Source organism: Triticum dicoccoides, chromosome 5B (assembly GCF_002162155.2).
Source record: "Triticum dicoccoides isolate Atlit2015 ecotype Zavitan chromosome 5B, WEW_v2.0, whole genome shotgun sequence".
In the NCBI taxonomy this organism is placed as follows: domain Eukaryota; kingdom Viridiplantae; phylum Streptophyta; class Magnoliopsida; order Poales; family Poaceae; genus Triticum; species Triticum dicoccoides.
Genome location: NC_041389.1, coordinates 410,729,725 through 410,743,250, shown reverse-complemented (window position 1 = coordinate 410,743,250; position 13,526 = coordinate 410,729,725).

Sequence of the window (13,526 nt, the reverse complement as noted above, 5' to 3'; positions counted from 1 at the left end):
TGATTCCTTTTATATCACAGTTTCCCTAAATCTTAAAAACTTCATCCACACAAAACTCAAAAAGAACTCGTGAGATAAGTTAGTATAAATCAATGCAATAACCTTATCATTCTCTACTGTAGCAAATCACTAAAATTATTATTCAACATTGCATACTAAATGCATCCGCATATTTAATACTCCTATCCCCAAATAGAATCATTAAACAAGCAAACATATGCAAACATAACAACAATCTGTCTAAACAGAACAGTCTGTAAAGAGTGCAATATTCATCATACTTCCCTAACTCCAAAAATTCTGAAAAATTACCACACTGTAGACAATTTACTATAGCTTACTATGCAAAATGTTTCAACATTTTATCACATTCTGACTTTTCTAGAGAATTGTTGCAACAACAACATACTTTCTATTTTGAAATAGCCACAAGTAGACTCGCAAAATAAGCATGACAAAGGCTATACTTGACATTTCTATTGAAGTAAAAGATGCAAATAATTATTATAGATAACAACAAGCAAATCCTAACAAAAGAAAATGATGCTCCAAGCAAAACACATATCTTGTGACAAATAAAAATATAGCCTCAAGTAAGGTTACCGATAATGTTGGAGACGAAAGACGGGATGCCTTCCGGGGCATCCCCAAGCTTAGTTGCTTGGATCTTCCTTGAATATTACCTTGGGAGTGCCTTGGGCATCCCCAAGCTTAGGGTCTTGTCACTCCTTATTCTCCATATATCAATATCTCACCCAAAACTTGAAAACTTCAATCACACAAAACTTAACGGAACTTCATGAGATAGGTTAGTATGATAAAGAGCAAACCATTCACTTTGGTACTGTCAAAGACAAGATTCACAATTGTTCTCACACAATGCCTACTGTATCCTATCATTTCCACGATTTAAATGAGCAATATAAGCCATAGAAACTAGGAAACAAGCAAACTATGCATTGAAAACATAATCTGTCAAAAACAGAGCAGTCTAAAGTAATCTGTACTCCAACCATACTTCTGTAACTCAAAAATTCTGAAAATATAGGACAGCGTAGATAATTTGTATATATATCACCTGTAAAACATTCAGATCAAAAGCACATTCCAGTGAATTTTCAAAATTCTTGGACAGAGCACAAAAGTTTCTATTTTTGCACAGATTCAAGTCAACTATCATCCACACTACCCCAAAGGCTTTACTTGGCACTTTATTGAAACAAAGCAATGAAACATGATTACTACAGTAGCTTAATCATGTGAACACACAAAAACAGTAGGTAAAAGTGTTGGGTTGTCTCCCAACAAGCGCTTTTCTTTAATGCCTTTTTTAGCTAGGCATGATGATTTCAATGATGCTCACATAGAACATAAGAATTGTAAACACAAAGAGAGCATCATGAAGCATATGACTAGCACATTTAAGTCTAATCCACTTTCTATGCATAGGGATTTTGTGAGCAAACAAATTATGGTAGCAAGAATCAACTAGCATAGGAAGGTAAAACAAGCATGACATGAAAACTTTCAACATAAAGAGAGGAAACTTGATATTATTGCAATTCCTACAAGCATATGTTCCTCCCTCATAATAATTTTCAGTGGCATCATGAATGAATTCAACAATATAGCTATCACATAAAGAATTATTTTCATGATCCACAAACATAGAAATTTTATTACTCTCCACATAAGAAAATTTATTCTCATGAATAGTAGTGGGAGCAAACTCAACTAAATAACCATCATGTGATTGAAAATTAAATCATGATGACAAGTTACATGGTTATCATTATTCTTTATGGCATACATGTCATCACCATAATCATCATAGATAGGAACTTTGTTGTCATAATCAATTGCAACCTCCTCCAAAATAGTGGATTCATCACTAAATAAAGTCATGACCTCTCCAAATCCACTTTCATCAATATAATCATCATAAATAGGAGGCATGCTTTCATCATAGTAATTTTCTCATCAAAACTTGGGGGACTAAAAATATCATTTTCATCAAACATAGCATCCCCAAGCTTGTAGCTTTGCATATCATTAGCATCATGGATTTTCAAAGAATTCATACTAACAACATTGCAATCATGCTCATCATTCATGCCAAACATTTTATTGAATTCTTCTTCTATCAATTGAGCACAATTTTCCTTTCCATCATTTTCATGAAAGACATGATAAAGACGAATAATATGAGACCACCTCAATTCCATTTTTAGTTTTCTTTTATAAACCAAACTAGCGATAAAACAAGAAACTAAAACATTTGATTGCAAGATCTAAATATATACCTTCAAACACTCACCTCCCCAGCAACGGCGCCAGAAAAGAGATTGATGTCTACTATGCAACTTTATTCTTTTAGACTCTTGTTGGGCCTCCAAGCGTAGAGTTTTGTAGGACAGTAGCAATTTTCCCCTCAAGTGGATGACCTAAGGTTTATCAATCCGTGGGAGGCATAGGATTAAGATAGTCTCTCTCAAACAACCCTGCAACCAAATAATAAAGAGTCTCTTGTGTCCCCAATACACCAAATACAATGGTAAATTGTATAGTGCACTAGTTCGCCGAAGAGATGGTGATAAAAGTGTACTAATAATAGTAGATATCGATTTTTGTAATATGAACAATAAAAATAAGCAAGGTAGCAATTGATCAAACGGAGCACAAATGGTATTGCAATGCTTGAAAATGAGGCCTAGGATTCGTACTTTCTCTAGTGCAATCTCTCGACGATGCTAATTTAAATGGATCACATAACCATCCCTCAACATGCGATGAAGAATCACTCCAAAGTTCCTATCTAGCGAAGAACATAAGACAAAATTGTTTGTAGGGTATGAAACCACCTCAAAGCTACTCTTTCCGATTAATCTATCCTAGAGTTCGTACTAAAATAACACCAAGCTATTCTTTTCGATCGATCTAACCAAGAGTTTGTACTAAAATAACACCAAAGCAAATTCGGATTCATAATATTCAATCCAACACAAAGAACCTCAAAGAGTGCCCCAAGATTTCTACCAGAGAAACAAAGACGAGAACGTGCATCAACCCCTATGCATAGATTACCCCAATGTCACCTCGGGAATCCGCGAGTTGAGTGCCAAAACACATATCAAGTGAATCAATATGATACCCCATTGTCATCATGGGTATTCATAGCAAGACATATATCAAGTGCTCTCAAATACATAAAAGTATTCAATCCAATAACAACGAAATATCAAAGGGAAAACTCAATTCATCACAACAAGATAGAGAGGGGAAAACACCATATGATCCAACTATATTAACAAAGCCCATGATACATCAAGATCATCACATCTCAAGAACGCGAGAAAGAGAGAGAGAGAGAGAGAGAGAGAGATTAAACACATAGCTACTGGTACAAACCCTCAGCCCCGAGGGTGGACTATTCCCTCCTCATCATGGTGGTTGTCGTGATGATGAAGATGGCCACCAGTGATGATCTCCCCCTCCGGCAGGGTGCCAGAACGGGGTCTAGATTGGTTTTCATGGGTATAGAGGCTTGCGGCGGTGGAACTTCTGATCTAGGGTTCTCCCGAGGGTTTTTGAAATATTTGAAAATTTATAGGGTGAAGAGGCGGTGCGGGGGGCCACCGAGGTGGGCACAACCCACCAGGGCGCGCCTGGGCCCCCAGGCGCGCCGAGGTGGGCATAACACACCAGGGCGCGCCTGGGCCCCCAAGCATGCCCAGGTGGGTTCTGCCCCCTTTGGGGCACCCCTGTGGTACTTCTCTGGCCCATCCTGGGTGTTCTAGTCCAAAAAAATTCTCCAAAAATTTTCGTTGCGTCTGGACTCCATTTGATATTGATTTCCTGCGATGTAGAAAACAAGCAAAAAAAACAGCAAGTGGCACTGGGCACTATGTCAGTAGGTTAGTCCCAAAAAATGATATAAAGTTGCTATAAAATGATTGTAAAACATCCAAGAATGATAATAGAAGAGCATAAATAATTCATAAATTATAGATACATTGGAGACGTATTAAGGCTCTCTAGAGCTGTTCTCTCAAATAGTTAGGCCTCGCCCCTTGAATTAAACACCACTTCATTGTGGGGGTTTCTGGAAGCATTATTAGGGCAACTCCAATGCTGAAAGGATCGATATGGTTGACTAGAGGGGTGAATAGGCAACTACCAATTTTTAGCTTTTTCTTCACAAATTAGGTTTAGCAACAAATAGGTTGTCTAGATATGCAACTAGGTGAGCAACCTATATGATGCGAATAACAACAACACAAGAGCAAGCAAGAATACAACACAAGTAATGCTTGCACAACGTAAAGGTAAGAGTTAATCACAAGTGGAGCCGATGAAGACAAGGATGTGTTACCAAAGTTCCTTCTTTGAGGGGAAGTACGTCTCCGTGGATTGGTGTGGAGGCACAATGCTCCCCAAAAAGCCACTAGGGCCATCGTATACTCCTCACGCCCTCACATAATGCGAGAAGCCGTGATTCCACGAGTGGTGCCCTTGAAGGCGGAAACCGGACCTTTACAAACAAGGTTGGGGATCTCTTCACAACCGAATTGGAGGCTCCCAACGAAACCATGGAGCTTCACCATGATGGAATGTGGCTTCGAGGTGACCTCAACCGTCTAGAGTGCTCAAACACCCAAGAGTAACAAAATCCACACAAGAAAGTATGGGGGAATCAAATATCCTTTGGTGGAAGTGTAAATCTAGGTCTCCTCCTTCAATCCCTAGCAAATCAACGAGTTTGAGTGGCTAGAGAGAGAGATCGGGAAAGAAAGCTTGAAGGGCATTAATGGAGGAGAGAGAGATGCAAGAGGTTAGGAGGTAGGTAGAAGAAACCCCTTTTATATAGGGACCCCATTTTTCCAACCGTTACAACAATTTTTACACTGCAACAGTACAACCGCTCAAGACCGCGGTACAACCGGGATTCACGAGAAGGCTGCAGTAACCCTAGCAAGTGGTACAACCGGTGGCACGAACGGTAGTACCGGTTAACAATGAGTAGTCGGACCAACCGCTCTGAAGTAGAAGGGAGTCACCCCTATGGGCGATGGTCGAGCGGTAGTTGCACCGGAACTACCGCCTAACCCTAGAACAAGAGATGACTAAGTGCAGAGTGGTACAACCACACGGGACACCGGTAGTACCAGTTAGAAGAGAACAACCGAGACAACCAGGCCACCACCGCCCAAGGACCACTCCATCAAAGAACAAAGACCGGTGGTTGGGCGGTACCTGCCCAGTACAACCGCGCGTGAAGCACCTCCTGGGTTTTCACAGAGCAGAGGCGGTACCACCGCCCGAGGGCAGTGGTACTACCACTGGGCATGTACCTGGGAGGTGCAACCCCAGGGTATCACCCCTGGGGTGGTGGTTGAGCCGGAATAACAGGGCAGGTGGTACCACTAGGAGGTAAAACACTGGTTAGAAGGATAAATGGACCTCTCTCTACTCAACCAAAATGGAACGGTGGGTCAAGAGAAATGTGTACGTGCATTGATTCACCCAATACCTTCCGATGTGGATTCCCTCTTAATATTACGGATTTCCTACGACCAAAGAAATAAACACGCAGAAAACACCGTCTTCGATCTTTTCCATCCAGAGGGAATGCCTAACTTACTTTTACTTAAACATAGAGTACCTAAAGAAGTTGGCACACGATTAGACCACAAAGAGAGTTGTCATCATCACCAAAACACAAAGACGGGAAATGCGCTAACAATCTCCCCCTTTTTGGTGGATGATGACAACAACAATATTTGCACTAGAAGTCTAGAAAATATAGACGGGCTCCCCCTAGATGTGTGCACTATTTTGATTTGCTTTTGGAATGCAAAGTCACACATTAGGATCAATGCTCCCCCTAGATTTTATAGACCAACCAATCCTACTAACTGAGATTTATAACTATAAGCATATAAGTAGAGAGCAATGAACTAAGGATAAAACGATAAGATAGATAGGTAGGGAATGCATGTCTCACACCATGCAAGTCTCACATCACAAGATCCACATACTAAGAAAAAGCAAATAAAAACTCAAGTTCAACTCTCAACTCGAACAAGGAAACATAATCCATGCAAATCCCGAGACTTAATGGAACTCTCTCCCCCTTTGGCATCAAGACACCAAAAAGGAAAAGAGCGATGCTAGCGCCCCAAAGCTCAGTAGTCCTCCCCTGACTCCTCGGTCTCATTTGGATCAACATCTTCATACTCCTCATAATCATCCTCCATGATATCATCAGCAGCAGCAAAAGTGGAGGTAGCAGGATGGCCAGGTGCCTCCTCATCAGTTAGGCGCTATGCTCAGAAATCCACTTGTCCTCTGGATTGATGCTCTTCTTGGATCCACTCTTCATAGACATGTTGATGTGCTTCATCATGGCAATCTAACGGCGTCGAGAAGGTTCTCATTCACATGAGCATCATACAACTTCTTCTGAATGTGTGACTGAAGGCAAAAGGTCTTCTTTACTTTAGCAGTGAGCTTGGTCACCCAGGAGGGCTTGGCACCCGGCTCCATCTCAAAGTCCTCATCATCTAAGGTGGCATAAACATCCTCGAGATCATTCGCGGGAAAGTAGGGCTCGGCATGGTTCTTCTTCTTAAGATGCTTGACCTCATGCATGGTGAGGTTATCTGGCGAAGTGAGAAGCTCTCCAGGACGGCGAACAGCCCAAACTAAGTTCAGAAAGCACATGACAAAAGGTGCATAGATGGGAACCTTTCTGTAGATGACCATGTTGTACATCTCCTCCCAAAGCCACTTGGACACATCAAACTTAGCACCAGATCCCACTTTAGTCTTCATAGCAACCAGCAAGACAACTAGATACCCATAGATCTCATCCCGGTTTCCCACCTTGGGCAGAAGCACATTGTGGAATACACAATGCATGATATCATAAACCTTCTGAAGATCCTTGGACTCACGAATAATGCATCGCCCATGAATGTAGAGAGGAGCAAGTTTCTCCTTAGGCATAGAGTGCGGACGGTCGTGAGGACGAATGCCACCATTCCCTTCGAGACCGGTATCCTCATAGCCAAGAGCAATGCAGAAAGCTCTCCAGGGCACTTGAAAGAACTCATCACGGCACATGAATGAGAGAGTGCGAGCATCATCTTCCCCAAAATGAATGGTTGCATAAAACTGATGAATAAGTTGAACATCAAAGTCATACTTGACAGAGATGAGTTTGACCAAATCAAACTCCTCACAAAGAGCCAAGGCCTCTCCAAAGTACTCCATGTTGTTCCTCCAATGGTCAAGGTCAATGGTCCACTACTTGGTGTGTCGATTCTTATTATGCTCGAAAAGCTCATGAACAATCCTCACTTGCATCTCATTCTGGAACTGAACAGTGGTCCATCGAGGCTCAATGGGAACTGTGTATGGATTCCTTTTCCGCAATGCTTCCCACTCCTTGGCTTTTGATATGTCTCCAACATATCTATAATTTATGAAGCATTCATGCTATTTTATTATCTGTTTTGAATGATTACGAGCTTCATTATACACTTTTATATTACTTTTGGGACTAACCTATTAACCGGAGGCCCAGCCCATATTGCTGCTTGTTTCAGTATTTTGAAGAAAAGGAATATCAAACGGAGTCCAAACGGAATGAAACCTTCGGGAGCATGATTTTTGGGAAGAATATGATCCGGGAGACTTGGAGTTCACGTCAGAAGATCCTCGAGGAGGCCAGGAGATAGGAGGCACGCCCAGCCCCCTGGGCGTGCCCCCCTGTCTCGTGGGCCCCTCGAGCACCCCCCCCAACCGACTTATTTCGCCTATATAAGTCCATGTACCCTAAAAACATCAAAAACTAAGATAGATCGGGAGTTCCTCCGCCGCAAGCCTTTGTAGCCACCAAAAACCTCTCAGGAGCCCGTTCCGACACCCTGCCGGAGGGGGATCCCATCACCGGTGGCCATCTTCATCATCCCGGCGCGCTCCATGATGAGGAGGGAGTAGTTCACCCTCGGGGCTGAGGGTATCTACCAGTAGCTATGTGTTTGATCTCTCTCTATCGTGTTCTCTCTCTCTCGTGTTCCCTCTATGGCACGATCTTGATGTATCGCGAGCTTTGCTATTATAGTTGGATCTTATGATGTTTCTCCCCCTCTACTCTCTTGTGATGAATTGAGTTTTCCTCTTTAAGTTATCTTATCGTATTAGTCTTTAATGATTTGAGAACACTTGATGTATGTCTTGACATGCTTATTTGTGGTGACAATGGGATATCATGTGCCACTTGATGCATGTTTTGGTGACTAACTTGCGGGTTCCGCCCATGAACCTATGCATAAGGGTTGGCACACGTTTTCGTCTTGACTCTCCGGTAGAAACTTTGGGGCACTCTTTGAAGTACTTTGTGTTGGTTGAATAGATGAATCTGAGATTGTGTGATGCATATCATATAATCATGCCCACGGATACTTGAGGTGACAATGGATTATCTAGGTGACATTAGGGTTTTGGTTGATTTGTGTCTTAGGTGTTATTCTAGTACAAACTCTTGAATAGATTGATCCGAAAGAATAACTTTGAGGTGGTTTCGTACCCTACCATAATCTGTTCATTTGTTCTCCGCTATTAGTGGCTTTGTAGTGACTCTTTGTTGCATGTTGAGGGATTGTTATATGATTTATCTATGTTATTATTGTTGAGAGAACTTGCACTAGTGAAAGTATGAACCTTAGGCCTTGTTTCCTACCATTGCAATACCGTTTACGCTCACTTTTATCATTAGTTACCTTGCTGTTTTTATAATTTCAGATTACAAATACCTTTATCTACTATCCATATTGCACTTGTATCACCATTTCTTCGTTGAACTAGTGCACCTATACAATTTGCCATTGTATTGGGTGTGTTGGGGACACAAGAGACTCTTTGCTATTTGGTTGCAGGGTTGTTTGAGAGAGACCATCTTCATCCTACGCCTCCCACGGATTGATAAACCTTAGGTCATCCACTTGAGGGAAATTTGCTACTGTCCTACAAACTTGTGCACTTGCAGGCCCAACAAAGTCTACAAGAAGAAGGTTGTGTAGTAGACATCAAGCTCTTTTCTGGCGCTATTGCCGGGGAGGTGAGTGCTTGAAGGTATATCTTTAGATCTTGCCATTGAATCTTTTTGTTTCTTGTTTTATCACTAGTTTAGTCTATAAAAGAAAACTACAAATAAATGGAATTGAGTTTGTCTCATAAGCTTCATCTTTTTAATATCTTTCGTGAGAATGATGGAAAGGAAAATTGTGCTCAAGTGCTAGAAGAAGAAGTCTATAAAATGTTTGCCACTAAATCTTTGAATGATGAGCATGATTGCAATGTTGTTAGTATGAATTCCTTGAATATCCATGATTCTAATGATATGCAAAGCCACAAGCTTGGGGATGCTATGTTTGATGAAGATGATATTTTTTGTCCCCCAAGTTTTGATGAGAAAATTTATTATGATGAAAGCATGCCTCCTATTTATGATGATTATATTGATGAAAGTGGATTTGTAAGAGTGTCAACTTTATTTAGTGATGATTCCACTATTTCGGAAGAGGTTCCAATTGATTATGAGAACAAAGTTGCTATCTATGATGATTATTGTGATGACTTGTATGCTATTAAGAATAATGATAACTATGAAACTTGTCATCATGACTTTAGTTTTCAATTGGATTATGCCTCACATGATAATTATTTTGTTGAGGTTGCTCCCACTACCATTCGGAATGAGAAGAATTTTGCTTATGTGGAGAGTAGTAAATTTTCTATGCTTGTAGGTCATGAAAAGAATGCTTTAGGTGCTGGTTATATTGTTAAATTCATTCATGATGCTACTGAAAACTATTATGAGGGAGGAATATATGCTTGTAGGAATTGCAATAATTTCAAGTTTCCTCTCTATGTGTTGAATTTTTTTGAAGCTATGCTTGTTTTACCTTCCTATGCTAGTTGATTATTGTTCCCATAAGTTGTTTGCTGACAAAATCACTATGCATAGGAAGTGGGTTAGACTTAAATGTGCTAGTCATATTCTTCATGATGCTCTCTTTATGTTTCAATTCTTATCTTTTATGTGAGCATCATTTCATCATGCCTAGCTAGGGGCGTTAAACGATAGCGCTTGTTGGGACGCAACCCTATTTTATTTTTGTTTCTTACTTTTTGTTACTGTTTAGTAATAAATAATTCATCTAGACTCTGGTTAGATGTGGTTTCATGTTTTAATTAGTGTTTGTGCCAAGTAGGACCTTTGGGAAGACTTGGGTGAAGTTTTTGTGATCTTGCTGTAAAAAACAGAAACTTTTGCGCTCACGAGAATAGCTGCCATTTTTTACTGGAGAGTGATTTTAGGTTGATTATTTTTGCAGATGATTAATATACAAATTCCTCAGGTCCAACAATTTATTTCAGAATTTGTTGATTTCCAGAAGTATTTGAATGATACATATTACTACAGACTGTTCTATTTTTGACAGATTCTGTTTTCTATGTGTTGTTTGATTATTTTGATGAATCTATGAGTAGTATCGGAGGGTATGAACCATTGTTAAGTTGCAATACAGTAGTTTTTACACCAATATGAATTTATAATGAGTTCACAACAGTACCCAGGTGGTGGTTTTATTTTCTTATACTAACGGAGCTTACGAGTTTTGTTTTGAGTTTTGTGTGGTTGAAGTTTTCAAGTTTTGGGTAAAGATTCAATGGACTATGGAATAAAGAGTGGTAAGAGCCTAAGCTTGGGGATGCCCAAGGAACCCCAAGGTAATATTCAAGGACAACCAAGAGCCTAAGCTTGGGGATGCCCCGGAAGGCATCCCCTCTTTCGTCTTCGTTCATCGTTAACTTTACTTGGAGCTATATTTTTATTCACCACGTGATATGTGTTTTGCTTGGAGCGTCATTTCCTTTTGTTAGTATTTGCTTGCTGTTATTTAGATTAATGTTTTGCATTTATATTTTCAATAAAAATGTCAAGGATAGCCTTTACCATGCTTATTCTGCTAGTATACATGTTGCTGTTTGAAAACAGAAAGTTTACCGCTGTTGCAAAAATTCCCTAGAAAAGTCAGAGAATGCTATAATGTTGAATATTTTTGAATAATGAGATATGATAAATCTTATACAGCATATTGTTTTTCTTATAATTTTTGGAGTTAGGGAAGTATGATTAATCTTGCATTCTTTACAGACTATACTATTTTGGCAGATTGCTGTTATGGTTGCATTGTTTGCATATGTTTGCTTGTTTAATGATTCTATTTGAGGATAGGAGTGTTAAATATGCAGAGACATTTAGTATTCAATGTTGAATAATAATTCTAATGATTTTCTACAGTAGAGAATGATAAGGTTTTGCATTGGTTTATACTAACCTATCTCACCAGTTCTTGTTGAGTTTGGTGTGGATGAAGCTTTTGATAAAAAAAAGAGAAACCATGATATGAGAGGAATCAAGGAGACACAAAAGTTCAAGCTTGGGGATGCCCAAGGCACCCCAAGATAATATTTCAAGAAGTCTCAAGCATCTAAGCTTGGGGATACCCCGGTAGGCATCCCACCTTTCTTCTTCAACAACTATCGGTTAGTATCGGTTGAGCCTAAGTTTTTGCTTCTTCACATGAGTTGTGCTATCCTTGCATTGTCATTTTATTTTGTTTTGCTTGCTGTTTGAATAAAATACCAAGATCTGAAATTCGTAAATGAGAGAGAGAGTCTTCACATAGTTACATAATTATTTAACTACCCATTGATCTTCACTTATATCTTTTTGGAGTAGCTTTTCATTTACTTGTGTGCTTCACTTATATCCTATGAGTAAATAGTTGAATGAGTTGAATGTCATAAATCTGAATTTATATATGTTTTATTTGCTTATCCCATGGGTAGTAATGACTTCACATATAAGAAGTAGAGGTTGTAAATTTATTGGAGGTTAGCAAGCATTGTATTGGTCATTTGAACAATTCATGAAAGAATATTGAAGGAAGAGAGATTTCACATATAAATGTACTATGTTGGACATCTTTTATAATTGTGAGCACTCATTAAGTATGACATGCTAAAGAGTTGATGTTGGACAAGGAATACAACATAATGGGTTATGTTTTCTCACATCTCAGTTAAAGTATATTGTCATGGATCATTCAAACATGTTGAGCTTGCCTTTCCCCCTCATGCTAGCCAAAATTCCTTGTACCAAGTAGAGATACTACTTGTGCTTCCAAATATCCTTAAACCCAGTTTTGCCATGAGAGTCCACCATACCTACCTATGTATTGAGTAAGATCCTTCAAGTAAGTTGTCGTCGGTGCAAGCAATAAAAATTGCTCTCTAAATATGCATGACTTATTAGTGCGAAGAAAATAAGCTTTGTACGATCTTGTTATGGAAGCAATAAAAGCGACGGACTGCATAATAAAGGTCCATATACAAGTGTCACTATAAAGTGACGTTCTTTTGCATTAAGATTTTGTGTATCCAACCCTAAAAGCGCATGGCAACCTCTGCTTCCCTCTGCGAAGGGCATATCTTTTACTTTATGTCTTTTACTTTATGCAAGAGTCAAGGTGATTGAGGGAGTCCCGGACTAGGGGGTGTCTGGATAGACGAACTATCATCATCGGCCGGACTCCAAGACTATGAAGATACAAGATTGAAGACTTCGTCCCGTGTACGGATGGGACTTTCCTTGGCATGGAAGGCAAGCTTGGCGATACGGATATGTAGATCTCCTACCTTTGTAACCGACTCTGTGTAACCCTAGCCCTCTCCGGTGTCTATATAAACCGGATGGCCTTAGTCCATAGGACGAACAACAATCATACCATAGGCTAGCTTCTAGGGTTTAGCCTCCTTGATCTCGTGGTAGATCTACTCTTGTAACCCACATCATCAATATTAATCAAGCAGGACGTAGGGTTTTACCTCCATCAAGAGGGCCCGAACCTGGGTAAAACATCGTGTCCCTCGTCTCCTATTACCATCCGCCTAGACGCACAGTTCGGGACCCCCTACCCGAGATCCGCCGATTTTGACACCAACATTGGTGCTTTCATTGAGAGTTCCTCTGTGTCGTCGTGATCAGGAAGGATGCCTTTTCCCATCTTTAAAGACAGCACCATCGTCAAGGGAGCTTTGGCCACCGGCCAAACTGTCTGGCTAGGTGGTTTTCTTATGACCGCCTATTCGGCCACCGCTCCAACGATGACCTCTCAGGTCATTAAAAGCGATCTTCACGTCAGCCTGGAATTCGCCGAGCAGTTAGATCCGATCGAGCTCTCCTCTGTAAACGAGCTCTTGGATCGCATCGCCGCCCTGGGAGTCGCTACAGACTACAATCAGATTGGGCTTAAAACTGATCTGAGAGAGATTAACTCTCCTCAGGCTACCCACCACGTTGTCGTGGTAGAGGAACAATGCGGCAACCCTTCTTCTACGTTGAAAACCAACTATGTCCGGATTCCCGATCCCTCCAAGCCGGATTCCCA